General features: G+C 42.4%; 2 long non-coding RNA genes across 2 annotated transcripts; both read right to left on the reverse strand.

Annotated features, from left to right (window-relative positions):
* Nucleotides 1-501: 501 nt before the first annotated feature.
* LOC139362728 (uncharacterized) lies at nucleotides 502-6,019 on the reverse strand. The gene is made up of 4 exons (XR_011621954.1): nucleotides 5,741-6,019; nucleotides 3,897-4,080; nucleotides 3,276-3,372; nucleotides 502-2,071 (listed from the first exon to the last, which is right to left on the reverse strand). It is a non-coding gene; the product is annotated as an uncharacterized lncRNA (long non-coding RNA).
* Nucleotides 6,020-12,975: 6,956 nt separating this feature from the next.
* LOC105471340 (uncharacterized) lies at nucleotides 12,976-15,011 on the reverse strand. Its single transcript, XR_011621958.1, has 4 exons — nucleotides 14,703-15,011; nucleotides 14,046-14,136; nucleotides 13,600-13,691; nucleotides 12,976-13,424 (listed from the first exon to the last, which is right to left on the reverse strand). It is a non-coding gene; the product is annotated as an uncharacterized lncRNA (long non-coding RNA).
* Between the last annotated feature and the right edge of the window lie 406 nt (nucleotides 15,012-15,417).

Genomic DNA, 15,417 nt, shown 5'->3' on the forward strand with positions numbered 1-15,417 from the left:
GTACGTTTAGTTGGTATTGCATGAAATGAGATGTACTGAATGAAACTGAAATGTGTTTCGATTTCATTCCTGGTGCTTTCCTGACCATTGTAAGCAAGGTAACCAAGGTCACTCTGCTTTTCCAATTGGGCTCTTTCAGCTTATTAAAACCACAGTGGTCCTTTGAGTGGTGACACCATTACGTATGGCACTGTTATGGCAGATACATGACATTATGCATTTGTCAAAACACATAGACCTATACAACACAGAATGAACCCTAGCCTAAACCATGGACTTTAGTTCATAATATAGCAGGATCGGTTTTGATTCATCAGTTTTAACGAGTGTACCACACTAATGTCAGATGTTAACACTAGGAGAAACTGTGTATGTTGAGGTAGGGGAGAGAGACTATGCAACTCTCTGTACTTTCTGCTCAATTTTTCTGTAAAAATATACTGTCTTAAAAATTAAATATATTATAGACAGATAGATAGATGGACACATAGATTAGATAGATAGATAGATACAGTCTAAGATAAGTATATATATAAAGCTTCAGTGGTCCAACCTTGTTATATTTGAGAGATAGTATGGTAATGGAGTTTGTTTACCAACAACAATAACCACAAAAAAACAAAGACCAGTGATTTCTTATCTCATTTGGCATTGGTCTTTGGTGTGAAAAAGGTAAATTCTAGAACTAACTAGTCACATCATCCATATCACACATCAAAGTCTACAATGTAAATACTACTCCTTAATAAAACTAACAATTTGCAAGTCATGGTGCAAAGTAGTTTTGAAAGATGCTATCATATTTTTAATAACTAGCTCACGTCCACTCTACCTACCATGAATATTTGAACTCACTTCATGGTGTTGACGTGAACCCTTCCGGCTGAATTTTTTCCCTGCCATTATTTTCACACTGTCCATATTGCTAGCTTATATTTTTGCCAATTTATTTGAAGGTGTGTTAAAAACTGATTTAAACATCTAAAAATTTCTTCTTCTGTCGTGTACATGTCAAGAGTTTAGAAAATAACAAATCTTTCTCATATTTGCCTGCATAAACCTACAATACAAAAGCAAGCAACACAGAGTCTGGTCCACCGGAGTTATCAAAATTTCACAAAATTTCAGCCTTTTAATTGATTCATTAAACACACTGGGTGATAATTCTTGCATCTGAGCTAGTATCTTATGAGACATGAGAGTGGTTGAATTTTTATAGTAGCCAGTTGCATTGTTTAAACAGATTGTTTAACAAAACTACCCCTGATGGTACATTCCATTTTCTCTCAGAGTACATCTACTTAGAGTCATGCTGGATGTGACTTTTTATTGTAAGATTTAATTTTAGTTCATATTCAGTTTTCTAGGTACAGTAAGCTCAAGACACACTGTAAGATACCAATAACCTTATTTTTATTCTCACTATATTCTGTTTCAAAATACCATTGTAACTTGGCAGGCATCATAGAACTATTTTGCAAATTTTTACTGCCTGAAGTACATCCAGTAACTTTTAGCTCCATAAAAGGTGAACCCCAATGACAAATAATTATTAATGTTCTCCTTGTCTCTGCATGACTTTATGAGAAAACTTTCCACACATGGCCTTCATTGACTGGCCTTCGACCTGGTCAGACTTGTCATTTTTATCTTGATACATTTCTTATTGTAAGTATAATTATCCCATTCCCACTTGTGGGGCAGAGGAAAATAAATATAAGCATAAACTCTGTCTTATACACACACATATATGTGTGTGTGTGTGTGTGTATATATATATACACACACATATAAAATTTGTAAACTTGAAGGCAAGAAAACTTAATTCATTAAAACTACTACAGTATGATACTGCCATAAGAAAATGCATAACATGTCCACTTGTACTGGATCACTGATTTTCACCCTAGAAGATAGCACAGTGCTGACCATATATACCCAAGCCTTACCTAGCTATTTAATGGAGCATGGTCTTTCCCATGTTAACAGAGGGTGTATACTTGCAATAGTTTACTTTTGGGTACATGCACAGGCCCAAATTCAGGAACAGATTATGGCAGACCTACATGATCTGTTCAAAGACACGTGTATAAGACATTCAAATATATACACAAGAGTGAAAATATATTTCAAGAGAGAAATGCTGTTTCCGGGTTTGAACTTAACCAAGCTCACCCAGTAGTAGAAGTCACTGTAGTGGTGGTCTCTAGTATGTTAAAATCTGCTGCATGTCAAATTTGAGTGTGTGTTTATTATAATTTATTTTTCTAAAGAGTTGAAGTATATATATCTTACAATGAAGCTAGAGTTTTATATTTGTGGAATCTTTGCAACAAGGCATAGCCTTCCTCCATGGGTAACATATAGCAACTCATTGAAGGAAAGAAGCTGAGCCAACTAATAAGGAAAATGCAGCTGCTCCCCTACTAGGCAAAGGAGAAAGTACAGCTGGTATTGAAGTAGGAGACTGGCAGGACTTGTTTTCCAGACCAGATAGGAAACTGCCCAGAACCAGCAAGTGACACCTCTTTCAACCCTTTGGTGCCCAGAACCAGCAAGTGGCACCAAGAAAGCAACCTCTACTTGCCCTAGCTGCCCATCAGCATAAGACACTCCCACCAGTGCCATGACAGTTTACAAATGTCATGGCAACACCCGGAAGTTGTCATCCCTTTCCATGGTCAAATCTAGAAGTTACCACCCATTTTCTAGAGATTTCTGAATGACCCACCCCTTAATTTGCATTTAATTAAAAACGAGTATAAATACTGCTTACCAACAGCCCATACGCTGCTCCTCTGAGCAAACTGCCTGTGGCTAACTCTATTGGGCAAGGAGCAGTCAGTGAGCAGTGACACTGCTGCTTCAATAAACTTGCTTCCTTCCACTGCCAGCTCGCTCTTGAATTTTTTCCTGAGCAAAGCCAAGAACCTGCCTTGCATCAGTACCGGTATGCAGAGAGGCAGACAGGAGTGGCCTGAGAGGAGAGCAAGGTGGGCAGAGTTAAGTCTTCTCGATGGAGAAGTGGACAAACTTGAAGAGGAGGGACCTGAAAGGACCGGGAAGAACCTGCCAGAGGAAGGACAAGTCCGCTGGGAGATGAAGGAGCGTGGGATGTATCTACAATATGGGTCTGCATGTTCTTGGGGTGCCATGCAGTTGGGCTGGAACTTCTTCCTCTCCTCTAAACCAACTGCATTAGGCCATTCTCACACTGCTATAAAGAAATACAAAATTTTGATAATTTAGAAAGAAAAAAAGTTTAATTGGCTCACGGTTCTGCAGGCTGTGCAAGAAGCATGACGCTTGGAGGCCTCGGGAAACTTTCAATCATGGCGGAAGATGAAGGGGAAGCGGGCACATCGTCCATGCCTGGAGCAGGAGGAAGAGAGAAAGGTGGGAGGTGGGAGGTGCTACACACTTTTAAACAACCAGATCTAGCAGTAACTCACTCTCAGGAGAATAGCACCAAAGGGGAAATCCATCCCCCTGATCCCGTCACCTGCCACCTGGTCCCACCTCCAACACTGGGGATTACAAGTTGACATGAGATTTGGGCTGTGACACGGACCCAAACCATATCACCAACCCTCCCCAGTTCAAGACATTTTTTCTCTCTGCTGTTTGGAGTCGTCTGAAATCTCACCACTTCTATTCATGAGTTTGGGCGTGCATTTTCTAAGCTACTGTGCTGTGGACCATCATTCCATAGGAAAAAATCTATTTCCCACCTGGAATTACTATTAAGCTGAACTAAAATCAATGAGTTTCTTTACTGAAGGATATCAAGCCTTTATTATACTAATTTGAGGGTTGGGGATTTCCTAGGGGGGATTTATTATGTCATGTTTTCCACACTCATTCAATTTTTAAAAAAGTTTCTCTTTGTAGCATACCTGTGAATTTCTCCTGAAACTCATATCCCACAAAACACGGTCTGAGAAATCCTGCTTGGCGTAAGGCGCTGCATGTCCCGGAGCCCCAGGCTTTCAGTCACCGAGGCAGCAAGTCATTCCCAACCTTCCCCATAGTCAGAGGGAACTGCATGTTTGGGGGCCATCCACGTTTCCAACTAGATCCCTTAAAAGGAAATTGTTTACTATGGTTATTTTACACAGCACCATCCAGGTGAGAAGGAATAGGGGCTAGCTCAGGTAAGTTTGGATTAAAGTGGAAATTAACATGAAGTGTAGGTTCTAGGCAGGCATTAAATAGAACTACCGAAGGGGTGTCCACAGGGTGTCTAGGAAATGAGGAATGAAAAGTGAGAAGGAGGGTAATGAACACCAATGTCACTTATTTCCTGATGCTGACTAGTTAGGAAGTAATTTGGTGAAATCACCAGACCTGCATCTGTCAATGTGAAAGGTGGATTTAAAGTTCCTTTTCTGTTTTTGCACCTTTACCCTTCTCCCAAGTTGTGTATATCTGAGTCCCTTATATATTATAGACTGTCGATAAATCCTTGAATGAAAGAGGAAAGGAGTGAATGAGAATTGTCCTAGTCCAAATTATAAAACGCATCAAGTTTATTTTCAGGCATGTTTTCCTCTTGGATTTTTAACGACTTTTTTCTCTTCTTTCCCTCTATTATGTAAACCCCACTCGAAGGCATGTCTGATTCCATCTCAGAGTGCTCTTTTATTCAGGGGTAGTTTGTTATTTCAATACACGTCAGATCTTAGCTAAAAGACCGATTCTCTGACCCTATGGTGGGAAGAATCCCTTTGAGCATCAAAGTCTCCCCAGAATCCTGCAATTCTTCCACAAAAGAGAAAACTCACTCTTGAGTTCTGAGGATGAACAAAACTAAAATAATAAATTGATAACCCATCATCTTTAGTGTCTACTTTAATTCTAGAAGGCATTCCAGGGATTGTCCCAGGTGGGACATTTTCCCAGAGACACAATTCCAGTGTCTTGCGCAGGAATGTGGCTGCTTTGTGGGTGACTACAGTGCATGCAATGCGTGTATCCAATTGAAACCACAGGGAAGAATTCTGGTGGCCGGAATGTCATTACCCAGTAATCTGGGGCATTTGTCTTCCGGGTCCCATCTCTCCACCGGTCCGTAATCAAAGCAGGGCATTATGGCTGTGCCAAGACAGATTCCAGACTAAATATTTTAAAAAGAAGATATTGTTGGCTGGACCTCCAAGTGAGATAGATGAGAGAGATGTCTGATGAAGCAAAAGGTCTGGAGGAAATGGTAAGAGATCTGTGCTTGTTGTTTGATTTTAGAGTACGCTGAAAAGGAATACTCTAGGCATTGTTTCAAGAATTAAAAAGGGAGAATGACAACTAGAGCAGAATCTTGCCTCAAGCCTGTCTTGGGAATTTCTGTTTTTCCTCTTTCCCACCTTCCCTTCCTCCCTCTCTCCTTTCCTTCTTTCCTTCTTTCCTTTATTTGGTACCTATACACCAGGAACTGCATTAAGGCTACAAAGATAAATGGGAGATGATTCATGCTCTGAATATGTACAATGATCCCTTTCTCTTCCCTCCTTCACCAACCTTGCCTGACCCTTCATTGTCTCCATTTTACTTTTCTCTATTTTTTCTACATTTTACATAACAGCATGTGTTAGTTACAGTTTTCCAGAGAAACAGAACCAATAGGATATATATGGAGAGAGACAGACAGAGACAGAGAGAGAGAGAGAGACACATACAGAGAGAGAGAGAGAGAGAGAGAGAGAGAGAGAGAGAGACTGAGGTTGATTTTAAGGAATTGGCTCACGTGATTATGAGGGCTGGCCAGGCTGAAGTCTGCGCAGCAGGCAGACAGGCTGGAGACCAGCGAAGAGCTGGGGTTGCTGCTGAAGTCCAAAGTTGGTCTGAAGGCAGAATGTATTCCTCTCTAGGGCACCTCTGGTTTTTTTCCTTCTTAAGGCCTTTGTGATGAGGCCTAACCACATCCTGGAGAATAACTACTTTACTCTTAGTCTAATGATCTAAATGTGAATCACCTAAAAAATACCTTCACAGTGACATCTAGACTGATGTTTATTCACATATCTGGGTGCCACGGCCTGCCCTAGTTGACACGTGAAACTCACATCACACAGTCCCTCCCACCACTGACACCAGCATCCTCCCTAGACTCTGTTTCTTCTTGGGATTCTTCTCTGTACCTTACCCCACCTGTCCTCCCATCAACTTCCCTCACTCTCACAGGAACCCTGAGGTAACAGTGACACCAGCTGACATTTACTGAGCCCCTCCTGGTTACCAGACACTGTGTCACATGCTTTGCATGGATTTCTTACTTAATTCTCACAACTCTTTGAAGTAAGCACTTTCGTTATCACCTTATCTCAGCCGGAGAGGTTTGAGACCTTGCTGGAGGGCCTAGCGCTGGTGTACAGTGGGGCAGGGATTCAGAAATCAGTCAGCCTGACACCAGCCTGGGGGGTTCACTGCTGGGCCACACTGGCACTCTTCACATGCAGGGCGGCCCCTGTGGGAAGCCTCCTCCCCTTCCCTCCCCATCCCCTTGAGACTGTGAAAATCATCAGGCACGAGACGGTACAACTGCTGGTTTGGTTGACCCCATGGGACAGCACAGGGAGCGCGACCTTGGGGGTGGCAGAGCAGGCGGGTGCCTCTATGGGATGCCCTGCATAGAGCACGTGCTCCCCTACAGAGCAGGGCAGGCAGGGAAGTGCAACCCAGTGTTGCCCTGGGGAAGGGCTTCCTGAACCCTGTGGCCAGGCCACAGCAAAACCCACTGCCATGGGGCACTCTACAGCCTTTTACAATCATTCTGGAGTAGAAAATCAATGACATGGGGAAATGTTCATGATATACTAAATTAAAAAGCCAGTTCTGCCTGTAATCCCAGCACTTTGGGAGGCTAAGGCGGGCAGATCACCTGAGGTCAGGAGTTTGAGACCAGCCTGACCAACATGGTGAAACCCCGTCTCTATTAAAAACACAAAAATTAGCCGGGCATGGTGGTGGGTACCTATAATCTCAGCTACTCAGGAGGCTGAGGCAGGAGAATCACTTGAACCCCGGAGGCAGATGTTGCAGTGAGCGGAGATTGTGCCACTGCACTCCAGCCTGGTGACAGAGCAAGACTCCATTTAAAAAAAAAAAAAAGGCCAGTTTCTAGTAGTTTGTAAATATGAGCTCTCAAAGCATGTATTACACATATTACACATGTAAACATACATATCGATGTGTATAAATAGATGTACATACATATAAAAAAACTGAAAAGCTAGGCTCAAAAATGAAGTAGGATCATGTGTAGTTATTACTTTAGTCTTTATGTTTTCCTACATTTTCCAAAATTTCTACAAATAAATATAGTTTGTAGAAATGTAAAAAATATTGTATTATTCTTCTGCAATTAAAAAACTGGTCACATAGGAAGACATTTAGATACTTAACTGTTTCTGGGTAGTTTAATCCTATACCAAACTATTGTTACAAATTAATTCCTGGCCGGGCACGGTGGCTCACGCCTGTAATCCCAGCAGTTTGGGAGGCCGAGGCAGGCAGATCATGAAGTCAGGATTTCAAGATCAGCCTGGCTAATGTAGTGAAACCCCGTCTCTACAAAAAATACAAAAAATTAACCGGGCATGGTGACGGGTGCTGGTAATCCCAGCTACTTGGGAGGCTGAGGCAAGAGAATTGCTTGAACCCGAGAGGCGGAGGTTGCAGTGAGCCGAGATCGAGCCATTGCACTCCAGCCTGGGCGACAGTGCCAGACTCTGTCTCAAAAAAATAAAATAGATAATACTAATAATAATTCCTAGAAATACAGGGCTCAAGAAATCCATATTGAAATTATTGGTTACAGATGGGATGTCAGTCCCTAAAGAGACAGGGTGGCCAGCCTGGGAGGGAGCGTCAGCTCTCCCAAGAGGAAAATAATCCAGCAAAGGTGTTTGGCTTAATGACAAGAATTTCCATTGCAAAAATATTTTCCATTCTTTAATCAGAGCCTAATCCAAAAGAAACTTCAGATGCCCGTCATGGTACTTTCCATTTTAAATCTCCACCTCCCGCTTATTTCGGTCTCCATAGCATTCCTGCCCTTTGTGAATGGTAAAGAAAAAGCTGGAAATTGTAAAGGTCTTTTTCAAATTGTCACCCATTTTATTAATCCCTCAAGTTGTAGTGGTGTGACTGAGTTTTTAACCAGCATTCCAGGACTAATAAAACAAATAAGAGCTGTCTAGTTTGCAAAGAGAAAAACTTATTCCAATTAACTTTCATGGATCCAAATGCTTGTAAATCTTGATGTTATTTTCACAGGCTATGTATATCCCTTTAAATAACAATAATGAATCATCATACCATGTATCATATTATTTATACATTATCCCATTTATGCTCAAAACGTTCCCAAGACTCTGTATAACTTCTGTGGCGTGAAGAAACCAAGGCCTCAAGCTGTTGAGTTGTTTGCCCAAGGACACACAGCTGACAAATAAGAAAGCCAGAATGTCTGACTCGAAACAGTGTACTGTCCACCTCACACCACCTCCTTCACATCTTAGAAGGTGGTTTGAGGTTGTGGAAACAACTATAAGTCATTCAGACCAAGGTCTCATAAATTAAAGGGGTCATTCAACCAATGGCTGTCAGTGAAGAATATTGAATGTGCACCATAGTCCGTGTATGGTTCTACTTGGGGAGATGGTCAGATGAATGGTCCTTACTGTCACCAAATTGAGTAATGGTATTTGGTCAAAAAATGATATGGGGGGGGTGAAAGAGGGGTGGGGATGGTTAATGGGTACAAAAAAAATAGGAAGAATGAATAAGACTTACTATTTGATAGCAAAATAAGGTGACTATAGTCAATAATAATTTAATTGTACATTTTAAAATAACTAAAGGAGGATATAATTGGATTGCTTATAACACAAATGATAAATGCTTGAGGGGATGGATACTCCATTCTCCATGATGTGGTTATGACACATTGCATACTGTATCAAAACATCTCATGTACCTATAAATATATACACCTACTATGCACCCACACAAATTTAAAATAAAATTTGAAATTAGAAAAAAATGAGGTGTCACTTTTAATGTAATGAGACTGTGTGTGTGTGTTTGTGCATGTTGTAAACCCGCTCCAAAGGCCTCCATTAGCACCTATGCCCTTGAAGGCACTGGGAATGTTTTAGATATTGGGCAATGTATGATTACCCTCACAAAAGAGGCTAGTTTCAGACTGATTTCACAATGCATGTTTGGTCACATTACTGAAAAGTAGTCTGAAAAACTGAAAATGTTGCTTTTGTGTGTTGATTTATTAACTTGTTAGGACACATGACTGTCAAAACCTTACCTATCATTAATACTTTCAGAGTCAAACTAAGGATTGACATTCAGGCAGTATAAATCTCATATTTCATTTGCCCTTTGTATCCTTTTAAAATATATTGCCTTGATTTGGAGTGATTTGAGGGTTTTCTTTTTTTAACTGGTGTTGCTATATCTATCTATCTATCTATCTATCTATCTATCTATCTATCTATCTATCATCTATCATCTATCATCTATCATCTATCTATCTCTATGTCTATATATTAGTTAGGAGCTGTTTTCTTTTTTCTTTGAGACGGTGTTTTGCTCTTGTTGCCCAGGCTGGAGTGCAGTGGCGCCATCTCTGCTTACCGCAACCTCCACCTCCTGGGTTCAAGCGACTCTCCTGCCTCCTGAGTAGCTGGGATTACAGGCATGCGCCGCCACATCTGGCTAATTTTTGTATTTTTAGTAGAGACAGGGTTTCTCCATGTTGGTCAAGCTGGTCTCGATCTCCCGACCTCAGGTGATCTGCCTGCCTTGGCTTCCCAAAGTGCTGGGATTGCAGGCATGAGCCACCATGCCCAGTCTAGGGGCTGTTTTCTAAAAAATTGATATCTGATTCCTTCCTGTTCAAATCTTCATAATGTTACATTCTAGATCACTTATTTTTTGTGTGACTTTTCCTAGGAGCACTTGGTAGTGTTACCTTAAATATTACACTTGAAATAGAAAATTCACTAGGGCTTTAGCAGATATCAGGATGCTGATAGGCTAAGATCAAATTAGATGGTGTGGTACAGACCAAGTAGCGTTGACTCTTCTGCACCAATTAACATATGTGATTCTTTGATGGTCCCTACAAATAGGCCTTTTAATGTAGAGTAACTAGTACATTTTATTCTAGAGTCCTTAAAACTAAAAAAGTTTACAAAAAACCAGTCATAATTCTCGATGGTATGATTCACTAACTTCTACTCTTCTGTATTTTGAACTTCTAAATCCAGGCCATATGGCAGTGGTTCCCAAACTTGTCTGTAATAAAGTTTTTACTGGTTCACAGAGCAGTTAGAAAAGTGAACACATAGAGTAAATATAATAAATAAATGTATAAATGTATTCATGAATTGGGATGTGCTAGTTAAGCTAAATAATAACGCACCTCTAATATATAACCCTCAAATCTCAATTGCTTAACACAATAAAGGTTTATTTTGCAGTCCTATCACAGTCCATGAGCGTGAGGACTGCTCCAGTGATCATTCTGGGACCTGAACTCCTTCCATTCAGGGGCTCTGACATCTTCTAGAACCTGGGAAGGGAGGGTAGAGAGGACACACCTGCACCTAGCCACCTGACCCAGAGCAAGCATGCATCCCTTCTGCACTCCATTGCTAAGAACTAGTCACATGGCCCCACCTAAATGAAGGCGGGGGCGGGGGGGTGAAAAAATGCAGTCCAGCAGCATACGCTTGAAGGAAAGTATGCAGACATTAGCCAAAACCTAGCTGGAATATGCTACAAGGTTAAGGCTACCTATCACCTTTACTTGGAAAGGAGGCTCTTTTATTCTTAGTTCATGTTTTTATCCTCCTTTTGTTAATGCGGAAAAAGTCCTTTCTTTTGTGGAAAACTGCAGCCTCAACTGGGGCTCAAGAGATCCTCCCGCCTTAGCCACCTGGGTAGCTAGGACTTCAGGCACACACACCAGGCCCTGCTAATTCTTTTGTGTGTTTGTTTTTTTGTACAAATGGAGTCTCGCTATGTTGCCCAGGCTTGGTCTTTAGCCCCTGGACTCAAGTGATCCTCCCACTTCGGCCTCCCAAGTATTTGGATTACAGGCATGAGCCAGCACTCCTGGCCCCTAATTTTAAAATGACTTTCAAAATACTAGAACCACTGGCTTACAGAACACTGAGATATTAGAAAGCTACTGCCTGAATTTACTGTCTCACTTCATAAAACGACTTCTAACTTTGAATGGTATAGCGTTTGGCCACAGGTACTCTTTGAAATTGCAAAACATTTTTCTGCTATTTCTTTCTACAGACTCCAACAGCTACATCAGTGCAGGAGAACCAAAAACAAAACAAAGCCCTTTTTTTTCGTTGTTTGTTTGGTAGGAATAATTCATTGTTTGGTTGGTAGAAATAATCACATCATTCTAGTGTTCTAGTATTCTCCACTCATTGAAACCATGTGCTCCCCCAAGGGATCTGGACACATTACCAGGAAAGTGGATCCCACTGGAATTTAACATCAAATGTTGCAACTTTAGTAAAATCATATTTGCAAAAGCTTTTCTAATAAATATAACTGTGCTTCAGAAGAATGGTCAACAGTGGAAGCAGCTGTTACTACTGAACACTTATTAGCCGCGTTACTGTCCTCTGCTTACCTGGATCTGTTAGGATGGTATTTCCCTATCATTACAGACATGTCAGTGATCCCACAGTGTCCAATTTTGCGTCTAGCACCAGAAGCGCCCTCCTGAGAGGAACACAGATCTCTACCGGCACAGTTCTCAGCATGCGGTAGCTGCTCGTTACATGCTAAATGAAGGACAGAGATCATCTCTTTCTGGTGTCGGCAGATTGGCTCCTATGTTCTTGTTTGCTGTCCCTTTATTATTTGTACTTGCAACTCGGCAAGTTGCTTCACTCTTCAAAACATTCTTGAGTCTATCGCCACCCATTCTCTTACAACCATCCCTAACAATCATTCTTGTTGTTGCTTGGCTGATCTAAAGATTTGTTATGTCAGAGTGGGATAGGGTGACAATCTGTAACACTTCTTTTCAATTCCCAAAGATCACTGATCTTTCTCTGTATTGGGTTACAGACAATAATGTGCACTCTTTCCCTAACCCACTCATTTGTTTCTACTCTCCAACCACAGTAAAAATTATAGTTATCCTATGTTATGTGTCTTCTATGTTCCAGAAACAATGTTGGGTGCTCGACATATGTGTATCATCTCATTTAACACTGACCTTAGCTCTGTGTGTGGGTGTTATTAGCCTGGCTTGATAGATAAAGAATCTGAGGTTCAGTGAAGCATGCCTCAGTAACTAAAAGTATCATATTATTTTCATAATTACATTGCAGTGTGGCTTTGAGGTTTGGCAGATGTGAGTTTGAACCCTAGCCCTGCCACTCATTCTAGTGGGACTTTGGATGAATTGCTTAACTCTCCTGGACCCATTTCCCTGGGGTGCAAGGAGTCCCAGTGGGGGCCAAGCACTCCTTTTGGGTGTGAGGAAGAGGGTTTGCAGGTGCTACCATGGAGTGTCCGGTTCTTGATCTGTTCACCCCTCTCGAGGGTACTCTGGGAAGGTCAAGTTCTCAAACTCCCCAAAGTCTCAAAATCCCCGAGAAGCCCCTTTCTGCAATTTGGGGTTTGCTCATGACTCCCTAGAAGTAGCTGAAGTTTTTCTAAGAGGACATGAACTGCTCACATTTCCCGAAATACTTTTCAGAGGGGTCTCCAGGGCCCATCTCAAACAAAGTCTATCGGCAGTGAGGTCCTATGGTTTCTCAAAGTTAAATTGCCATAGGTTTGGCCCTTCCACCTGTTCAAAGGGACTTCTTTGCTGGGTAGTTAGCCCTGCGTAGTGGGTGTATCCCAGGGCCCTACAACACTCAAAGTACTACCACACAGTGTTTACTAAGGTGACCCAGGAAAATTTCTTTAGCCATTATTTACAGGAAAAAAAAAGTGGAATGAAATAGCAGATAGGCTTAGCAAAGGGCTCTTTGAAATTCACAATACTCTATCCGAAAAGTCTCTACAGAAACAGTACTCCTGTAGGCCTTGGTTATAAATATTTAAAGGTCTGAACACACGGAATGCCAAATTTGTCTATCAGCTCTGCAAATGAAACAACCTATTAATTTTCCATTAGTACTACACATTTCCTAATTTATACATGCCTCAAATCGAGCTGTCCCCCCCTTATACAGCGGTTTGGCTGCTCCCTGGGGTGACCTAAGTGAGTCAGCTGCAAAGGAGATTGATGCTTTTATTTGCAGTTTGTTCCCAGCCTTTGACCTCGGAGAAACTGCTTTCGTAAGAGGGTAGGACTCTGCTTGGCGGGGGTGGCAGGGGGCAGATGTTTTCAGAACAACCCATCGGTGACATCTTGTGACCTGCAAGGAAAGGCCTATGAGAGTAAGGGCCTCCTTTCTCAGCACGCCTTTCTCCTCACCCTAGTAACACCTCAGACCATGTTTACACCAGAATTAACATATTTCAGGGAAGCATGCAAAAGGAAATCAAGTCTACCTTTGCCTGGGCTTTGAGAATTTCTGAGCAATTTCTCACCTCCATTCTGCCTTATGCTTAGCTCTCTGAACACGGTGGCTTAGAAGAAGCAGCACTGAGGTCAAACTCTACTTCTCTACCCTGAACACCTTCTGTCTGGAGAGAAGCAGAGAAAAAAGAAAGAGCTGGTCCTTGTTTGTCGGTGAGAAGAATGGACCACATCAGTGGTTCTAAACCTGAAGCCTAAGAGTCAGCTGAGATGCTGGTTAAAATCCAGATTCCTGGGTCCCATCCCCAGTGGCCCTGGTTCATTAGTTCAGACTCCCCTGCGGATGGCTTCCAGACTAGCTTCTAGGGGGACATGGTGATCACTTAGTCCACCCAAGCTGATACAGCCTGAGGTTCTATAGGTCATTCACCCCTGCTATTCCTGGCAGCCTGGGGCCAGACAGCCAGTTCTCATCAAGCCTTTAACCAGTCACTGCCTCACTGATGTTAGATGTGACCTGGGCTTCCTGGTCAAATTCCTGATCATGCTGTCTTCCTCAGTAATAACAACTCAAAGTTCCCGTGTTCTTCCTCTGCAGTCAGAGATACCTAAAAAACAAGGCAAAGAGAAACAAGAGAAACTGGTTTACAGCCAAAGGGAAAGGCTCTTTGATCCATCTTTCTCTCACCACTGCCTACTCCTTCTGTTCCATTCCTGCCTCTAATAGGCACAGTCATCATTTTTATATTTTTTAAATAAATAAAAGCACAATCATGTCAGGGCTCAGCAGCACCTCTGAGAGGATCTGATCCCCTTCCTTACTGTTCAGGCAAGAAAACTGAAGACAGAGGTTAAGGAACTTGCCAGACGTCACAGCCAGCAGAGGCAGTGGTGGGATTTGAACCGAGGTAGTCTGACTCCAGCATGCAGGCTTGTAACCAGAATGTTCCATAATGCATAGATGCAATAAGAAAGCTGATCTAATAGCACAAGATTGGCGAGCATAACAATGTTGGGAAGATACATGCAGAGGGCGGGGGAAAGGTTATCCTTGTGCTATTTTTGTAATTTTGTTCAACAAAATTGTCAGCATGTGGGCAGAAAAACAGGCAAAGCCACACACTGTCTTAACCATTTGCAAGCACAGACTATCACAAAGGGGATTAAAACTCACATGGTCGGATTCTGACTTCTCTTGCTCCCTTCCCTTAACTCACAAGAAGAGTCAGGCGGCCTGGGCCGGGCTGGACCCCTCATGGGCTCCAGCAGCCTGGAGTTCTTCTTCCCATGCTGCCTCTTCCCAGCTGCATGGGGCAACCACTCCCCTTTTCTGGGTATTGTTTCTTCTGTAAATCGGGGAGAGGATTGTTCCAGGGGATTACTGAGGGTGCTTTCCAACTCTGAAGTTGTAGGTGTGTCCTACCCTTGAGTGGCAGGGGTATCAGCGTAGCTTTCTGTGCAGCTGAGGGGGACAGTAAATGCATGGTCACATGCATTTTTACAGACCAATTTTGTGTCGATTCATACCTCAAACTCCATGAATGGAGAGAACTTTCATAGCCCTTGTAGCTTCTCTCAGCATCTAGAGCAGGATTCTGCCGGTGACAGGTATTTAGCAAATATGGCAGAGCAGCTGTTCCCAGGGCCAGAGCCACTTGCGGGTCCTCCAGAATCTTGATAAGGCTCCCCTTTCCATAGAGCTCCTTCCCCCCTCCTCCTATCCAAGACTGGATTTAGGGGGCTCAGGATTCTACAAACAAAGCTGAGTGACCCTGTGACCCTGTCATCTCACAGTGACTGACAAGAAGACAGCCTATCTGTCTCCCTGACTCCTGGGAGGCTGTTCCTCCTAGTCCTTACAGAAACCTGGCTGGAGACAAACTATTGGC

This window comes from Macaca nemestrina, chromosome 4 (assembly GCF_043159975.1).
Source record: "Macaca nemestrina isolate mMacNem1 chromosome 4, mMacNem.hap1, whole genome shotgun sequence".
Taxonomy (NCBI): domain Eukaryota; kingdom Metazoa; phylum Chordata; class Mammalia; order Primates; family Cercopithecidae; genus Macaca; species Macaca nemestrina.